Raw genomic sequence first — 17,500 nt, forward strand, 5'->3', positions numbered from 1 at the left:
CACACACACACACACACACACACTTACACACACGAACACACACACAATGAGTGCACAGATGTTCCAGGCATTCCAAAGCTCCACAGTGGAGTGCAACCAATCTTCTGGGTCTTTACTGTTGCAAAACAGCAGGTGTTGACTTCAGATGGATGGCCAGCAGTCGTACGTTGCAGATAGGCAGATAGATAGATAGATAGATAGATAGATAGATAGATAGATAGATAGATAGATAGATAGATAGATAGATAGATAGATAGATAGATAGATAGATAGATAGATAGATAGATAGATAGATAGATAGATAGATAGATAGATAGATAGATAGATAGATAGATAGATAGATAGATAGATAGATGTGTATGTGTGTGTGTGTGTGTGGATGCATGTTGTGTTGACCTCATTTCTAAATGTCCCACGGGAGTCAGGCACAAACTATCATGCATACAGTATACACCAGTTCCTCAACAGAGGTGTGAACCTTCACTGGCCTCACGTTTCGATTACGACTCACCTGTCAACCATTCTCGATGCCCCTCAATGTATCGCATTCCCCATTTTCCTACATGGGCACCAGTGTCCGCGCCAGGGAGAGGTTGAAGATGATGGTGAACACTGGGGAAGCAGGTCGGCACAGGTCTTCAGAACATGTCACCGGCTGCTTTCCCGCTGTTCACCTGTCTCACAGCCCTCCTCACGTCGTGCTCTGAGATGCTGAGCATGTGCTCACCTCCGGCGGCGGAACTCGGCGCTGTTGGGCGGCCCGGCAGGGTTACCATGGGAGCCACCGCTTCCACCGGCTTAGCACTAAAGGTCGGTCCCCGCTTCCGTAAACTCGCTGACATCATCGGGGGTGCAGCGGAACACGGCCCCGTCGACGTCGCTCAGCACGTCCTGCAGCGTGGCTTCAGATGGGCCGGCCCAGCACATGATCTCCCTCGTCACCGGAGCTTCCCGAACCCGATGGGGATAATTCAATTTTGCGTCGGCGGTTATTTTAATCACAATAAAATCTGTAAATTAGAAATTAATGGTAGGGTCCGTTTTAAATTTTAATTTTTTTCAAATCATATTCCCAATCTCCCGATTGTGTTCCGTCGCTGCATCGATGCAGAATCGTCCACATCCGCATCGCGCCGCATCTTACAATCGATGAAAATTCAAACATCAGTGACTTAGTGGCCATGTAAATAGAAGTACGCTGAATTCCACCATCTCCTAAAAGCCTACGTATCTGCAAGTCAAACCCTGAGACCCGAGCCAGGAGCACACCTCGGGGCTGCAGTCTGGGAACATACAGGCGACAGCACGCCCTCACCCCACCGTGCGTACACCTACACTCTATTCCATTGCCCTCACAAAATGGGCGGCGGCGACAATCAAAATTCACGAGGCGTTGGAACAGCTTTTGTTTTGGTCGGCCCCCCCACCTCCTTCTTCTCCGAGTGAAAGCCTCATTTGCCGGGCTGAGGCGCAGCCCCATTAGCATACTTATGAACTTTCACACCGTCTTAATTCTCAAATTAAACACCTGCCTCCTTCCGCCGGCGCCGGCCTACTGAGGTGTTTCCGCGGCAGGTGAGACTCAACGCGACGGATCGGCGGAATATTTTTTGATCTCTCTTTGTCCCCCGCCCTCTTTTCTGGTGCTTTTCTTGTCTTCCCCTTAAACTCCATCTCTGACACTCGCCTCCACGGCCTTTCTTCAGCCAGACGCCAGCGACGCAGGGCCTCGGAAAAAAAAAAGGACCTTTCCGATGACTCTGGAGTCGCTCCGGCAAAAAAGGGGCCGTTCGCTGCGATTCCTCTGGCGCTCCCCTCGCTTTTCAGAGAATTAGGCTGAATCCACAGCTTGTCTTCTGCAGCCTAAATAAATAATTTTGACACATTTAACTGATTCCCGTGAGGACTCCTTTCACAACTCTGCGCCAAACTGCCTTGCGTAAACGATCGCTCATCGTTCACCGCGAGCACCTCCGGAACTGAGTCGACCGAACCAAGCTCACAAAAAGGAAAAAAAACAAAACATGTTTCACCGAGTGATTCGTGGAGAACCGAACCTCAAAAAAGAGCCAAATATTTAATCACCGCCCTCACCCGTCACTCCCTCCCACTTCCTTGAAATCACTCTTTCGTTCCCCTTCTTGACAATAACCCCTCTTCTTCCTCTTCATCACTGTCTCCCTCCTCTCCTCTCCATCTCTCTCTCTCTATGGCGGACCCCCCCCCCCCTCCCTCCTCCTCAAACATACAGACCTGTCACCCTCAGCCCCCGCTCCGAGCTTCTCCTTTCTGCTCCTTCTCATCCCGCTTTTCCGTCGCTCGCTCTCCCCGCTTCCCCCAAGGTTGCGGACGTCATCCGGTTTTGTCTCCGGCGATGAAACATTTAAATGAAAGGTCCACCGGGAGCCGCGGCAACGCCGTGGGAAGTAACATGGCACTTTTGACAAAGGAAAAGTTGTCGCCGCAGTCGGAGACGGCCTAATTGTGGCCCGTTTTTCGTCGTGTACTTTTGGTGACATGCAGGCGATCTGATTACCCGGTGAAGGGTGTGTGCGCGCGCATGTGTATGTGTGTGTGCATGTTGGCCACGAGCAGTAGTCTTTGTAGGTGTGTGTGCGTCCGACCGTTGAGCAAGAGGTACATTTGGAGCAAAACCTGCATTCCCGGAGAGTAAAGGTTCCACCTTCCCGGAGCCCGAGGCGAAGGGCCCCACGTTGTGTAACACTGGAACACCTCCAGAATGCGCCTCTTCCTGTTCTCTGCTTTTAAAGACGAGTCATTTTTGCTTTGATTTCTTTTCCCTGTTTTTGTTACTTTGTAGGAGCAGCAGAGACTCGGGGGCACAACCACCGCAGATGATATCACCGTCCCCTGCCGCAGTAAATCTTAGCTGGAGACGCCCGGTAATTCAACCAAATTTCATGACGTCACAGATGAAGCGGCGGCCGTCGCCTTGGCCTTGTTTCGTTTGATGGAAACGAAACTCAACAGTCATCTCCGAAAACAATAACGGTGCCAACGGACTCCTCGAGAGAATGAGAGAATTATGTTATTTTCCGGCCGGGAAGCCGCGGCTTATCACGTGGCGGTCCATCACGACTCCCTCGACTCGAACCTCCGCGAGCCCGGCAGTCCATAAAAAACAGAGGCATCTATATATATATATATATATATATTTATATATATATATATATATATATATATAGTCTGTGTATTTACAGCAGTGGCTTCGGATACGTCTCCCCCTTTCACCTTAAATCACTTCAAACCGCGCCTCTTAAAAGAGGACAATACAATCCGTAAGAAAAAGGCTATTAAAAAAAACTATTAAGAATGAGCGGAGAGACATCCTGACAGAGTGACAGATTTGGTCCATATGTAAAAAGCCTCGTACTCCTGAAAATCCCCCAGCAGGCAGTAACGGGGTGGGGGTGTGGGGGGGGGGGGTGTGACATGCCTGAGCACAAGGCAAAACTCATAAAAAAGAAGGAGTCGCGGTGCAAAAAAGGCTGAGATGGGGGACGCGTCGCCCGAGGGAGGGGGCCCTTAATGGCAGCCGAGAGGCAGCAAAGCCTGAAATAAGTCGATACTAAAATTTATGAAAGGAATCAGCCGCCCCGGCCCTGATAACGACTCTCAAGGAGGAAGAGAGGGAGAGATGGATGGATGGAGTGGGCTGGTGGGCGGGGGGGGGCTGATATGCAAAAGAGCAGAGATGTGAGAGTTTCCGACAAGAAAGATGCGCGACATTTCCAGCTCATCGGAAACCGAACGAGGACCCTCCGCGCTACGTCGCCGTTCGGCAGAACCGCCGCCTTCCTCCAGGGGGCGCGGAGGAGCGCCGCGAGGGAGTGCGTGACAACAGCAGCGAAGTGGTTTTCCAAAGAGGAAAAAGCGCGTGACATTTCCAACTCGCCAGAAACCAACGGAATGAGGGCTCCCCGCTGGCTCCCTGTTACGTCACCTCGGGCGGCCTCTAGGGGCGGGGCCCCGGTGAATGTAATAGCGTGGGGAGTGCGTGAAAAGAACAGTGGAAGGGGTTTTACAGTCGGAAACGCCGCTAACGCCGAGCGACAAGCTCCCCGGTCCCCGAGCGGAGGCGCCGCATTACCGTCGATTGCCCTTAAGCGAGGCACTCGACTCCCCTCGACTGCTACTTACGACCAACTCAACCTACACAGACACACACACACACACACACACACACACACACACACACACACACACACACACACACACACACACACACACACATTGTTGTTTGTTGCGTGTGGTGTGTAACAGAGTAAGTGTAGTTGTGGAATAGGGACAATAAACATTAGGGACATTAATACATTAATGTAAGACAAGGTAAGGTAACACTCATCCTATGCGAAGTGCAATGTGACACAAAAACATAACAAAGACATTTCAATTTCGATACGTGGATTTATGGATAATGGTTTATTATTCTTTTTAATTGTCTTAATGATTTTTTTTTAATTGATTTCAGTCTTTTGGATTTTTCTGTCTTCTGCTTTTCTTTGTGTGTTTCATTTTTTCTACCGTTTCCCTCCTTTTTCTATTCATTGTACATTACTATTTTGTTTCTTTTTTTGTATATTGCCAATTAATGAATGCCACACGTCCTGCGCTAATAACTGGAAGGTTCTTCTGTGGCGGAAATATATCCCTCGGAACAAACTGTGGCACTTTAACACATTCCAAAATATGAAACTGGAAAATAGAAAACTCCCCCATGAACAGAGATACGAGTCTGAGAGTCTCTCGCTGCAAATGGGAACTTACTTTGATGCTCAACGCATTACTAAATAAATAAAGAGCGGCGACACTTATCAGCGGATCTGTCGCTCTTATTTCTGTTTTAACGGCGCGTCGTCAAAAGGTTTTGAATCATATATCGGGTCGTATCTGCGAGCGTCAAAGTTCATGCTTATTGACTTTTTTCTTTTCTCAATATAAAGGATCAAAAGCTTTTTCCTTGAATATTTGTCTTGTTATGAACTGGGTCCTTGTGCTTCATTACGAGGCCAAGTACCTTGACTGGTACTTTTCTTGACTGGCTCTGTAATCAGTGGTTTATTGGAATATGGATTCAACTTATGGATAACTTACTTGTTCTCTACCGACAGAGACACCAATCCCACTACATATTTACTGCCGACAGTTGAGCTCCGCACCACACAACGACAATGAACCCATTATTAAAAATCCGTTACGTGTCGTTGGGCCGCCGGCGCTTCCATTAGCTCCAAAATCGTACGTACAGTACATGCCCTTATTTCTTTGTTTATCATTTATCGGCTGGCGTGAAAAAAAATAAAGTCCTCCTTAGCCCAACCCTCACCCGCACCACCGCCCCGCCCTGCCTCCATCTCCATCCCATCCTGGCACCGGAAGGAACGCCGGCGCTTTTGGCAAGAGTGCGGCTATAACTGTAGGCAGGCCGGTAACACAGGGATTACTAATTATAGAGGAAGGAAAGGAGGGAGGGAGAGAATGTATGTGAAAGAGAGAGAGAGGGATGATCAGTTCAGTAATTGTAGTGTGTGTGTGTGTGTGTGTGTGTGTGTGTGTGTGTGTGTGTGTGTGTGTGTGTGCGTGTGTGTGTGTGTGTGTTTTACTACACTTGCGATGACCCGCCTCCAAATTAAATTAACTATTTTTTAGGGTTAGAAATGTACCAGAAACATGGGTCCTCACTTTGATACCAGTACAAGAATGTGTGTGTGTGTGTGTGTGTGTGTGTGTGTGTGTGTGTGTGTGTGTGTGTGTGTGTGTGTGCGTGCGTGTGTGTGTGTGCGTGTGTGTGCGTGCATCCGTGTGTGAATCCTTATTCTAAGCTCCTGGAAAGTTTTGGTGTCACAAAAACAGCATCATCCGCTGCCCGCCTCCACCCCCTGAATCAGCCGTTCGGCAGGAAGTCAGCAGGAAGCCGAGTCGTGTTTTGAGTGGCGTCCCATAATGCAGCTGGAGCGCCACTACACTCTACTTCCTGAAGAGACGACGACGGGCCCCGCTGAGGGGTAACCTCATTCGGGGGGGAATGAGCTTACACCCACACACACACATACACACACACACACACACACACACACACACACACACACACACACACACACACACACACACACACACACATACTCACAGACACCAGACTTTAGCTTTAAACTCAGCAGGTGCAAAACACACACACACACACACACACTCACAGACACACACATAGCCTTTTCCCACCAAGGCATTTTGGGGGCCAGATTTTGAGCCGGCGCAATATCTGAAACCAGTTCTTCGCCTTTCGACAGCAAAAGAGTCGGCTCTGGAACCAAAAAACCGCCACCACTTCGCTAATGGACTATAACCAAGAACCGCTTACGTCAGGGGCCGGGGGCGCGACAAGCAAGCCAGGTGAAAAGGTTGAGACGTATGCAGGCGTCCACCGTGACGTGATGACGTCTTAACAGTTTTTCCCATGTACTTGGAAAGTTTGCAAGTTGAACCAACGGCAAACCTGCACCAGCACCAGCACCGGCCCAGAACCAGAACTAGGCTTGCATTGGTGGAAAAGGGGTAACACACGTTCATTTACACTAAACAGACGTAAACACACCTTCTATCACAGGCACGTGATAAATTGTAAAATAAAAAATAAAAAAAAATAATAAATGTTTTTTTTAAATAATAATAATAATAATAATAATAATAATGAATAAATTACACCCATGATCTAAATGATTATAATAATAATAATTGTGATAATAATAAAATAATAGAGAAAATATAGAAGACATATAAATAATTGAATAAAAAATAATGTTAGAGAATAACAACATCAAAACAAAATAGGAAATAGGATTTTAATGTTAGATTTTAAAGGGTTTTAAATGAATTTATAATGATTTTTTTAAATACACATTGTTATTGTTATAGTAGGTTTATTAGCCTTCGGGAGGTAAAAGGAGGTAAGAAGCAGTGTAAATTGCCTTTGATTACATAACAAAAATGAAATATGAATAAAATACAAACTAAACAATTAATTAAAAGAATATAAAAAAATACAACTTCCTTATATTATACATATGTATAGCAGGTTATTAATTCAGATAAAAAAAGGATTAATCCAAGGATTAATACAAAACCAGAACTTTCGAAATCCCCTCTTTGCCAATCCCTACTGACGTTGACCTCCGGCCTGACTGTCTTTCTTTCTTTCTTTCTTTCTTTCTTTATTTCTTTCTTTCTTTCTTTCTTCTACTCCAAACCGTGAGTGCTGTGAATAAGGGCCACCAGTGTCACATGAAGAGGTGGAGCCTTTTACTCATCTGCCACCCGGGCCCCGTTATAATATATGGAAATGTATGGAATACCAACAAATAAAAAATTGAAGTGAGGAGAAACTGAGGCAACGTCTCATGGAAGGTTTGGAATGATGGGTTCTGCTTCACTGCTGCATTGTGCTGGCTGCAGCAAGTAACTACTAAGTTAGTTAGTGAGTTAGTGAGTTAGTTAGGTAGTTAGGTAGTTAGTTAGTTAGTTAGTTCATTCGTTCGTTAGTTAGTAAGTTAGTTTGTTAGTTAGTTTGTTAGTTCGTTAGTTTGTTAGTTAGTTAATGCATTAGTGGGTTAGTCAGTCAGTTGGTCAGTGTATTAGTTGGTAAGTTAGTTAGTTGGTTAGTCAGTTAGTTGGTTAGTCAGTTGTTTGGTTGGTTGGTTGGATGGTTGGTTGGTTATTGGTTGGGTGGTTGGTTGGTTAAATACTTACTTACTTACTAACTAACTTACTTTCTTACACATACACTGCAACCCTGAAATTGTCCTGACATTACCTGGAGGAGCTGTAGGTGTGAACGTAAATGTCAGAATCAGTGAGACCGGACATCAGTTAGTGAGTGAGTGAGTGAAGTAGTTAGTCGGTCGGTCGGTCGGTCAGTTAGTTAGTTAGTTATTTTTTGTTTGTTTGTTAGCTCATTAGTCAGTTAATTAGGTTGTTGGTTGTTAGTGTTGGTTAGTTCATTGTCAGGTTGTTGGTTGGTTACTTAGTTAGTTAGTTAGTTAGTTAGTTAGTTAGTTAGTTAGCTAGTTCGTTAGTTAGTTAGTTAGTTAGTTAGTTAGTTTGTTTGTTTGTTTGTTTGTTTGTTTGTTTGTTTGTTTGTTTGTTTGTTAGTTAGTTAGTTAGCTAGTTCGTTAGTTAGTTAGTTAGTTAGTTAGTTAGTTAGTTAGTTAGTTTGTTTGTTTGTTTGTTTGTTGTTAGTTAGTTAGTTAGTTAGTTAGTTAGTTAGTTAGTTAGTTAGTTAGTTAGTTAGTTAGTTAGTTAGTTAGTTAGTTAGTTAGTTAGTTAGTTAGTTAGTTAGTTAGTTAGTGGCATGTGTGAAGAGAGCATGTGATTGTCCGGAGAATTGACAGCGAGCAAGTGGACGTGTCGCATGTTGATGACATCTCTTTCATTTGACTGCCGCATGATAGTGATGTCATCAACACGCCCACTTGGTGTGGGCGTGTGTGTAGCTGCTTGTAACTACTTCCCTCCTGCTTTCCATTAAAAATTCTTTACTCTCTTTCCTTTATCTTGTGGATCACAATTACAATTACTGCTTAGTCGGTAGCCGGTTGTGTGCTACATGTGTGAAAGGGAAACTCTGGACCGTTGATGTGTGAAAGCAGCTTTAGTTTGTTAGTTTGTTGGTATTGGTATTCATTAAAACAGTCCATCATACCCTGAGAAACCTCTCTCACAATGCATATCATCGTTTCTTTCTTTCTTTCTTTCTTTCAACCAGCTGTTCATACCCTGAGAAACCTATCTCGCCTGTCTATCTTTCTTCATTTCATTTGTCCGTTCGTTCATTCCTTAATGCCTTTAAAAACCTCGATTATTTTGTTGATCTCTCTCTCTCTCTTTCACTAAACCGCTCCTTGAAAAAACCTCTCTCACATTGTCTCACATCTCTCTCTCTCTCTCTCTCTCTCTCTCTCTCTCTCTCTCTCCCTGTCTCCACCCAACCCCTCCCCCCCACGCCTCCACGCCTCCACCCCCCCACCCAACCACTCACAACCCACTGCCACCTGACTCTCTCTAGCCCCCCGCCCCCCGCCCGTCGCCCTGTCCTCACTCCCTGATGTTAAAAGAAATCTTTATTGTCAGTCACATTTCCCATTCACTTTGTTCACCTGCATTGACAATCCTGAGCCGTGTGTGTGTCTGTGTGGCTGCATGCGTACGTGCGTGCGTGTGTTTGTGTGTGTGTCTGTGTGTGTGTGTGTGTGTGTGTGTGTGTGTGTGTGTCTGTGCGAGTGTGTGTGTGTGTGTGTGTGTGTGTATGTATGTGTGCGTCTGTGTGTATGTGTGTTTGCATGCATGTCTGCAGATGTGACAATGCATTTGGGAAAACCTACAGTATCTTTGTGTGTGTGTGTGTGTGTGTGTGTGTGTGTGTGTGTGTAAGTGTGTGTGTGTACCGCACTGTACACTATCCTCTCCCACTACTTCTCCCCACGCCCCCCCCGCCCCCCCTTTCCAGCCCACCACCTACTTTTTCCATCCCCACCGCCCCCTCCCACCACCCGCCCCGTTTCCTAAACGTTCCCTCATTAGCCCCCAAAAAATTTTTTTTTTGAATTTAAAAAAGCCGCGGAGTGAAGGGAAGAAGTGAAGAAGGGATGAAGGGATGGGGGACTCGCTAACGAAGACGGGGCATCTTGACAGGTGTGTGTTTGTGTGTGTGTGTGTGTGTGTGTGTTTTGTGTGTGTGTGTGTGTGTGTGAGTTTTTCTGGAAAGGTTGGGGGGGGGGGGGGGGGGGGGTGGCTTTAAAGCTGAGGAGCGACAAACGGGGGTGGGGTGGGGGTTGGCTGAGGTGGCGGAGGGACGAATGGGGTGGTGGAGAGAAGGGGAATGCTGGGTAGTGGACGGTGGAAGGACGGTGGGGGAGGGGTGGTGTCACCGTCGCTCTCTCTCTCTCTCTCTCTCTCTCTCTCTCTCTCTCTCTCTCTCTCTCTCTCTCTCTCTCTTTCTTTCTTCAAGTGTCTCCCGCTCCTCTCCACTTTCCTTTTTTCTCTCGTTTTTTATTTTTTATTTTTTTTTTATCTGCATCCCCGGGAAGACAGACGGGTGGGATGACAAGTTCTGGTGAATTATTTACCCCCGGCTCCAGATCCCGATCCGAATCTAGATTCCGGATCCGGCCCAGCGCTTCATTATCGGGCTGATTGGCTGGATGGGGTGGATCATGGGGGCGAGTACAGGAGAGGGAGGAGGAGGAGGAGGAGGAGGAGGAGGAGGAGGAGGACGGCTTTCTGATCTTTTCTCTTTCTCCCCCCCAGCTGTAATGGGCAGGAGGAGACCAAAGTATTGGACACTATCTTCCTCCCTTTGAAACGGCTCGGCTGGCGTGGCGGGCTGGCAGAAGTTTTTTTTTTTTTTTTAATGATGGGGTTTTCTTTTCGAGCGGGAGTCTCCATCACGGCAAAAAAAAAATAAATATATAAAAAAAAACTCCGGTGACAAGTTCCCCGGGAGACGCCAGGGGAAAAAGCTAGGGGCGTACTTTACCCGCGCCCCTCCATTCATTCCTTCATTAGCTCGCCCCGGCTCTATGTAAATGATCTGTTTGAGCTCTGCCGCGCCCCTGTCACCAATTTAAAGACACTTCCCACTCCCGAATAAATCTTCCCTTTGAAGCAAACGCATCGCTAAACTATTTTTCCTTTCTCTCTCACTCGTAAGAGTGTCGAGGCGTCCTTTGAAAGGCAAGTGTCGACAAAATAGACGCGGTGAAATAATTACGCTAAGCGGCGGAATCCGACTCGATTGAGAAGCGGAGGAGCCGTGATTGGCAGCGGCCCCGTCAGTTTGGCGGCAAAACTTTTCCTGGTAATTGCTTTTTTTAAATTGTATTTTTTTTTTTTTTTGGACTACTCCAGGTGAGATCCGGAGTCTGCCACTTGTTTATGGAGATGGAGGATCAAAATCCTGTGGGGTGATGAGCTAAAAAAAAAAAGCGCTCCCCACTTCACCCACTGCTGATAAGCCTTGGTCACATGGAGCAAACGGGAAGCGATAGAGGCTGGGAATCGCTTATTTATTTATTATAAGACGGCGCATCACGGTCACACGTTGGAAGTATTTTTGCATCTTTCCTTATCTATGGGTGGGGGGTTCGCGGGGAAGTAGAGGGGTGGGGGTGGAAGAGATAAGAGTTCATGCTTAGAGGGACTGATTATCTCCCGAAATAAACTAATATGGACAGCCATGTCTATCAAGCCATGACAAAACCTCCAACCCTACCCTACAGCACCTCTGCGACCAGCTTGTATATATATATCTATATATATATCTATATATATAGATATATATTTTTTATTTATTTCCGTGTCAGACTCGGTTTGAAAGGGTGAGCACTGCCACAAAATGAGAAACTTTAATAGTACATACATTTAATTTTGCCAGGTCACCCAATAATAATATTAATAATAATAATAATAAAATGAAATGAAAAAATAATAATACAACAGTAAAATAATAATAATAATAATAATAATAATAATAATAATAATAATAATAATAATAAAATGAAAGGAAAAATAATAATAAAACAGTAAAATTAAAGTTATAATGTTAATGTGTAATAATTATAATTATAATAATAATGATAATGATTTTTATAATAATAGAATGAAATGGAAAATAACAATAAAACAGAAAAATAATAATAATAATAATAATAATAATAATAAGAAGAAGAAGAAGAAGAAGAAGAAGAAGAAGAAGAAGAAGAAGAAGAAGAAGAAGAGCAACAACAACAACAACAGTAACAACAACAACAACAACAACAACAACAAATATAAAAATTGGAATTGAGCCCATTCATTTTGCACTCTTAAATAATATTTTTGTGTGTGTGTTTGTTATGTGTGTTGTGTTGAGTGTGTGTAAACTACACACTCTCTCAATAGTACTTGCCTCCTTCTTTTTCTCTATCTATTACCAATTCATTCTATATTCAAATCGATCGATTGCGGTGACTACTAACTAACTACGACCATTAGCCGACAAGCCGAACAATATCTGCTTAACTGACCAAATAAAAGTCAGAAATCCAGAACCGTATGATCTATCGTCAGCCCGTGAGATCCGTTACCTGGCTGAGACGGCGTTTCACGCATCGGCAGGTTCTTTAGAATGAACACAAAGACGGCAAAATGGAGCCTGCCTGCCTTCCCCCCAATCCCCAACCCATCAGCCCACCCAGCCTCAATATCGCCACTTGAAATAACCAGCCGCGTCAGCCCTGTCTGGCTCTCGTCAGGGCCGCTGGCAGTCTCTGACTTCGCCTTCAGCGGGAGATCTCGCTTAGAGAGACGTAACCACAACCCCCCAACACCATTCTGCAAACCCAACCCCCACCGCCCCTCGCTGACCTTTCGCTGGGCCGGCGGGCAATTTATTTGCTTCGATGGCCAGCAGTCGGGGACGTGTCACTTAATTCAAAATGTGGAATGGATATAGGTAAGGCCAACTCGAAACGCCTTTGTTCAATGAACAGAGCATATGGGGGGAAATGAGGATTGGGTGCGGTGCGTTTGGGGGGGGTTGGTGTTTGGGGTTTGATTTAATTTATACCGAACTGCCATAAATTCGACGCTCTCTGGCGCGAGCCGAGGACATGAAAGTGCCCGCATCTCCGCCGAAAATACAGGATTGATGTACAAACATGGAGCGCGCTGTCGACATTCTCCTGGGGACAAGTTACTTCCTCGTTCACGGGATGTTCCCCCCAAAAAGTCTGGTGCGGTTAATGCAGAGAAAAAAAATATCACTCCGAAATACTGTTTCCGAATCATTGCGATTGGATACCATTAAAAAATAGTTTGTGTTGAAGGGCTCAGAGCCTCAAGATGTCACAGCAGCATAACCTCCCTCATGGCCTGGTATGTTTGCATTACACCCCCTCCAACCACAGCCTTACTTGTGGTTGGGGTGTTTTAGCTCCCGCTCACTACCAGAAGACATGGCTAATTGAAGACTCTCAATGGCCCGTAGATGTAAATGGGGCATAGGAGTGCTGGATGACCCCGCGGTGGACCGCTCTCTAATGCAGGGTTGTCCTCCCGCCCCACTGGCAAAGTAAGCACCAGCTCACCAAGACCCAGAACGAACGCACATTCATCGAATATACATCCTTAGTAAGTTGCACTAAGATGAGACTTCAACTAAGGATGAGCTGATTGAGGTTTTACGTGTAGCCAAATGGTTTAGCTCTGGCCAAAAGCTCCTCCGTGGGATGGTCCAGCGGTGAAACAATGAGGCATTGTTTTCAATCATTTTGAGCACAGAAGTCAAAACATATGTGTTCACGCCATTAGCATGATACACTTGAACCTAGAGCATTGTATTTGGCATCGAGCTTGAGAGGTTAGTTTTGAGGCCCTGTCAGCTACGTTTGGTGTGAGCATAACCTTTAATAGTCTTAACCACAGCCCCTTTGCAGCACGACAAATTACAGCGAACAGCTCAAGGTCTCTTGCAGGATTGTCAATGGAACCAATGTCTTTCATGGCAATTCGCCATGACATTGTCAAGATAATGTTGCTGATACAAATGAGGGAGTATGTTCATTACTGATAGTTTTTTGTCTAAACTCCCAATGCACGCAAAGGATATTTACTGGGGTTTGGCAAAAACAATCCAAAATGTTTTAGCTTCGTAGAGCGGATGCACTTTTTCCCTCCCCTGTAGTGGCGTCACTGTCACAATCGTCTCTCTGTACCTAATTGAAAATACGGCGCTTTTGATCCTGATAAGACTCCCTGTTTCTTTCCTTTTCATCTCCGTTGCAATCAGTTGGACTATAATTCATCATCTCCATAAAGACGTAAAAAAAATATGTAGCCATGAAACCCCCACCCCAAAAAAAAAAGAGAACGTACAAAGAACATCATTATGAATGCTGATATTTCCCCTGGGCCAAAACAACAGACAGGAGAGGAAATGTATTTAGACAGATGACTCTCGACTTTTTTCCATTTCTGAAATACGTGTCCTCGCAGTAAAACACTGACGCTTCGCCGCTGGGCAGGATGTAACAATCAAACTTCACCCGTGAATGACTGAACTGTCTCGCTGCATGCAAACAGCAAGTGAAGTGACAGGAAAAGTGATTGCTATTGCCCTTGCCTCATATATAGAATGTGAATGAGGCACAACCAGCGAGGATCACCTTCAAAAACAGTAACAGATTATCCCTTTCTTTTGTCTTTGGGGACCAGTCTTTATGGTCGGTAAACACAAAAACACAGGGTGGTATTGTTGTGCTGGTTGGTGATGTCACAAGTGAGGTGTCTTGGAATGTGTGGCATCCCAAGACAGTACCCATTGTATAATTATTAACAGACGGTGCCAGGGGTCTCAAGAGAGAGAGAGAGCCCATTGCCAGGGGTCCCGGTGAAATGTGAACAGTGACCTATGTAGGGGAATCAGATGGTCAACGTTGTCTCTGGTCAAGCATAAAAGCATCTGCCCGAGTTTCATTCGACAGAGAATCCATCCGGCTCGGTTCTCTCCTAGACGTCCATGGCAAGTCTGGTCTGATGCTGTTCTTTGTAATAAACCTATTATTTTACTCAAGTCAGCATCAGCGGTCACTCCTTCTTCATCAACACATCAAATTCATCAAGAAACTACCCAAGTAGAGCCAGATCCATAGCACCTTTTTACTGTAGCCTCTGTCAGCCGCCACTGTCTTGTCAATCCCTCAATATTGTTAAGTTGAGATGATCCATTTGCCCTTATGGTGTCCAGTGTTACAAATTTGCCTTTGTGGACAGTGCAGGCCTTCACAAAACACTTTTTTTAGGGTTTTCAGACACAGACACTTTCAGAAAATCCGTACAGTGCATTATCACATATGCCCAGGAAATGCCAACACCACAGTCACATTGACACATTGTCCTGAAGGGCCGTGGCTTTTCTGAACCAATGTTTGTCTCCGCCACAAATTATTTCTGCCTGTAGTTGCCTTTGCAAACAAATAAACAAACAAAAAATAAGGTTCTATGGCTCAGGCCCTTGCAAGATACGCACCTTTTCTACCCAGCCTTCTCATCGGTTATCTGTAAAGGTCCTCAAAAGCTCTTCACGGGTCTACCGAGCATCGGGTAGTCTAACCGACAACCCGATGCTCGGTGTGGGAGTGGAGTCAGCCATGCACGAGGGCTGTTCGGTAATTTTCTTTTAAATGGTCGGTTCAAATCGGGTCTTGAGGGAGATTTTACGCGTTTAAAGGCTTTGGATCCGGATTTTGGGACCCGTGAGGACTTATACATCGGACTACTACGATTGAGTCAGACAATCTGTACTCGACGTGTCTTGGTCGTCAGGCAAACAGGCTAGCTAAGATACGTTAGCCCATGATCTCTACTAATTGGTGATCTGAAAGGACCCAACTGTGTCAAGGTGATCCAACAAGAAGTCAGTATCACTAAGCAAGATTGATTGGCCAGTTTTGAGACATATGAGCCATGAGACGTATGGAGGCATTTGAAAGGCTCTTGAAAGAAGGCTCTACAAAATCAGCCCCAGTTCAGACACAACTTGGATAATTCTGCAATACCAGCCATTCTGTATCCTTCCATGATTGACTGTCTCGGGCACTGCGGTGGTTTTCTTTGGCCATGTCATGCAACAGAATAAAAAACGACAATTATAGTTTTCGAGACCTCCATTGTCATCCCAGATGCATATCTTCTTGATCGGGTCCAAACTTGGACAGGATTTTGTGAAGCCTGAAGGGGTTCTTCAAGAGCGAAACGTGACCCTCACATCTTCATAGGGTATATCCCATAACTGGTGAACCAATAAATCAATCAATTAATCCACGCCCATCACTCCTGTTTAATAGTTGTTTTCTTTTCTTTCTTTTTTTTAGAGAAGGTGGTTATATTTCGTGCAGGTGCGGTCCCCTCTCTGCGGGCCTTGTCGAGGAACTTCCTTTTGATACTCATCTTTCTTCTGACCCTTTTATTACTCCTTGTCTATCCCTCCTTTTCTCCCACCACCCGCCTCCCTTCTTTCTTCTTCTACTTCTTCACCTTCAAGCTCGGGCTGTCATCCCTCATCTCCGCCCCCACCTCTCACACCACCACGCACACACACCTCCATCTCCATCCACCCTCTCTCCCTGGACGGGTTGAGTCCCCCCCCCCTCACGCCTTCCCGCTTCCCCCATGTTTATGAGGTCTCCTCTTGTTTTGAAGTGACAGGACAGGGAGATAGACATGCAATATTAAAGAGGGGACTTATGAATTTTTGACGTCTAATTAGTCGCTTCCCCCCATTAACATATCGTGGCTCGCGGGGGCAGGGAGCGCTCCGCCGGGGCCCTCTGAAGTGTGGGAGCAAAAGTATATATATATATATATATATAGAAAAATTCCAGGGCCCCCGCTGCCACCTCTAATGTATTCCCCCTCTAATGTAAGTAGTAATCACAGCACTAAGGTTAATTAATGGCCCTCCGAAGCCACGGCTTTTCCACGGAACATCGGCCCCGCGGTAACACCGGAGCACCAATTAGAGGCACCCCCCCCCTCTCCCCTTCTCCCCCCTCGCTCCCACTTCAAATGTTAATGGCCCCCAGTTTTCAGGGCCGCAGTGCGACAGGGGGAAGCAGTTGGAGGGGTTAGCATCGTAGCACTTTATGGACGGTCTACCCGCAGCACCTGGGGTGGAGGAGTGGCGTGGGGTGGGGTGGTTGGAGGGCAGATGCTGACTGCCAGCCATGCGGCGCTACCAAAACCGGTCCGAATGGGAGTGTACGCAATTACGTAAGACGAAAGAGGTGTGAAGACATCGAGATGGGTTTAACCTGGAGGGGGCGAAGGTGAATGGGGGGTGTGATGGAGTGCAGTGAGGGTCTGGAGAAAGCCTGGACCTTAACGGACAACTCTGGTAACTTCTAACTTGACCCTTATTTCTAGATCATTGGAACTGAATTGTGACCACATTCTTCGGCGACCACGATTGCCGTGTCGGACAGCGGGACGGTGGCAGTAGGCTGAAGCTCTGCCCTCAGTACCGCTTCAATTCAAGAGATTCTGAGGCCGATCGCTCTGGTTACCTCCTGATGATCCAAATAATTAGGTTTAGGCTTAAGAAAAATACCGGGCTTTCCCTTCAACAACCCAAGTGAAGTCACCGGGCTGACATTTTAAATTCCACCGATACGCAAACCCTGCGTACAAACATAACAACACTGCCTTCCTACTTCTGAGGAAAGGCCCAAATGACGCAAAGCTCAAGTCACAGTCAACAAGACAACAGAGTGACGAAAGACAGAAAGCGACCTGGCCTGCATTTATATATATATACTATATATACTATATATATATATATTTATATATATATTCTTACTTTGACTATGGTGTGCTCTGAGAGGGAGGTGGACCTAGAGCCTAAGCATCACAGAGTAGAGAGGACGTGAGGTGGGAGGAGGACGCTTTGAACTAG

Source organism: Zeus faber, assembly GCF_960531495.2.
Source record: "Zeus faber genome assembly, chromosome: 13".
Taxonomy (NCBI): domain Eukaryota; kingdom Metazoa; phylum Chordata; class Actinopteri; order Zeiformes; family Zeidae; genus Zeus; species Zeus faber.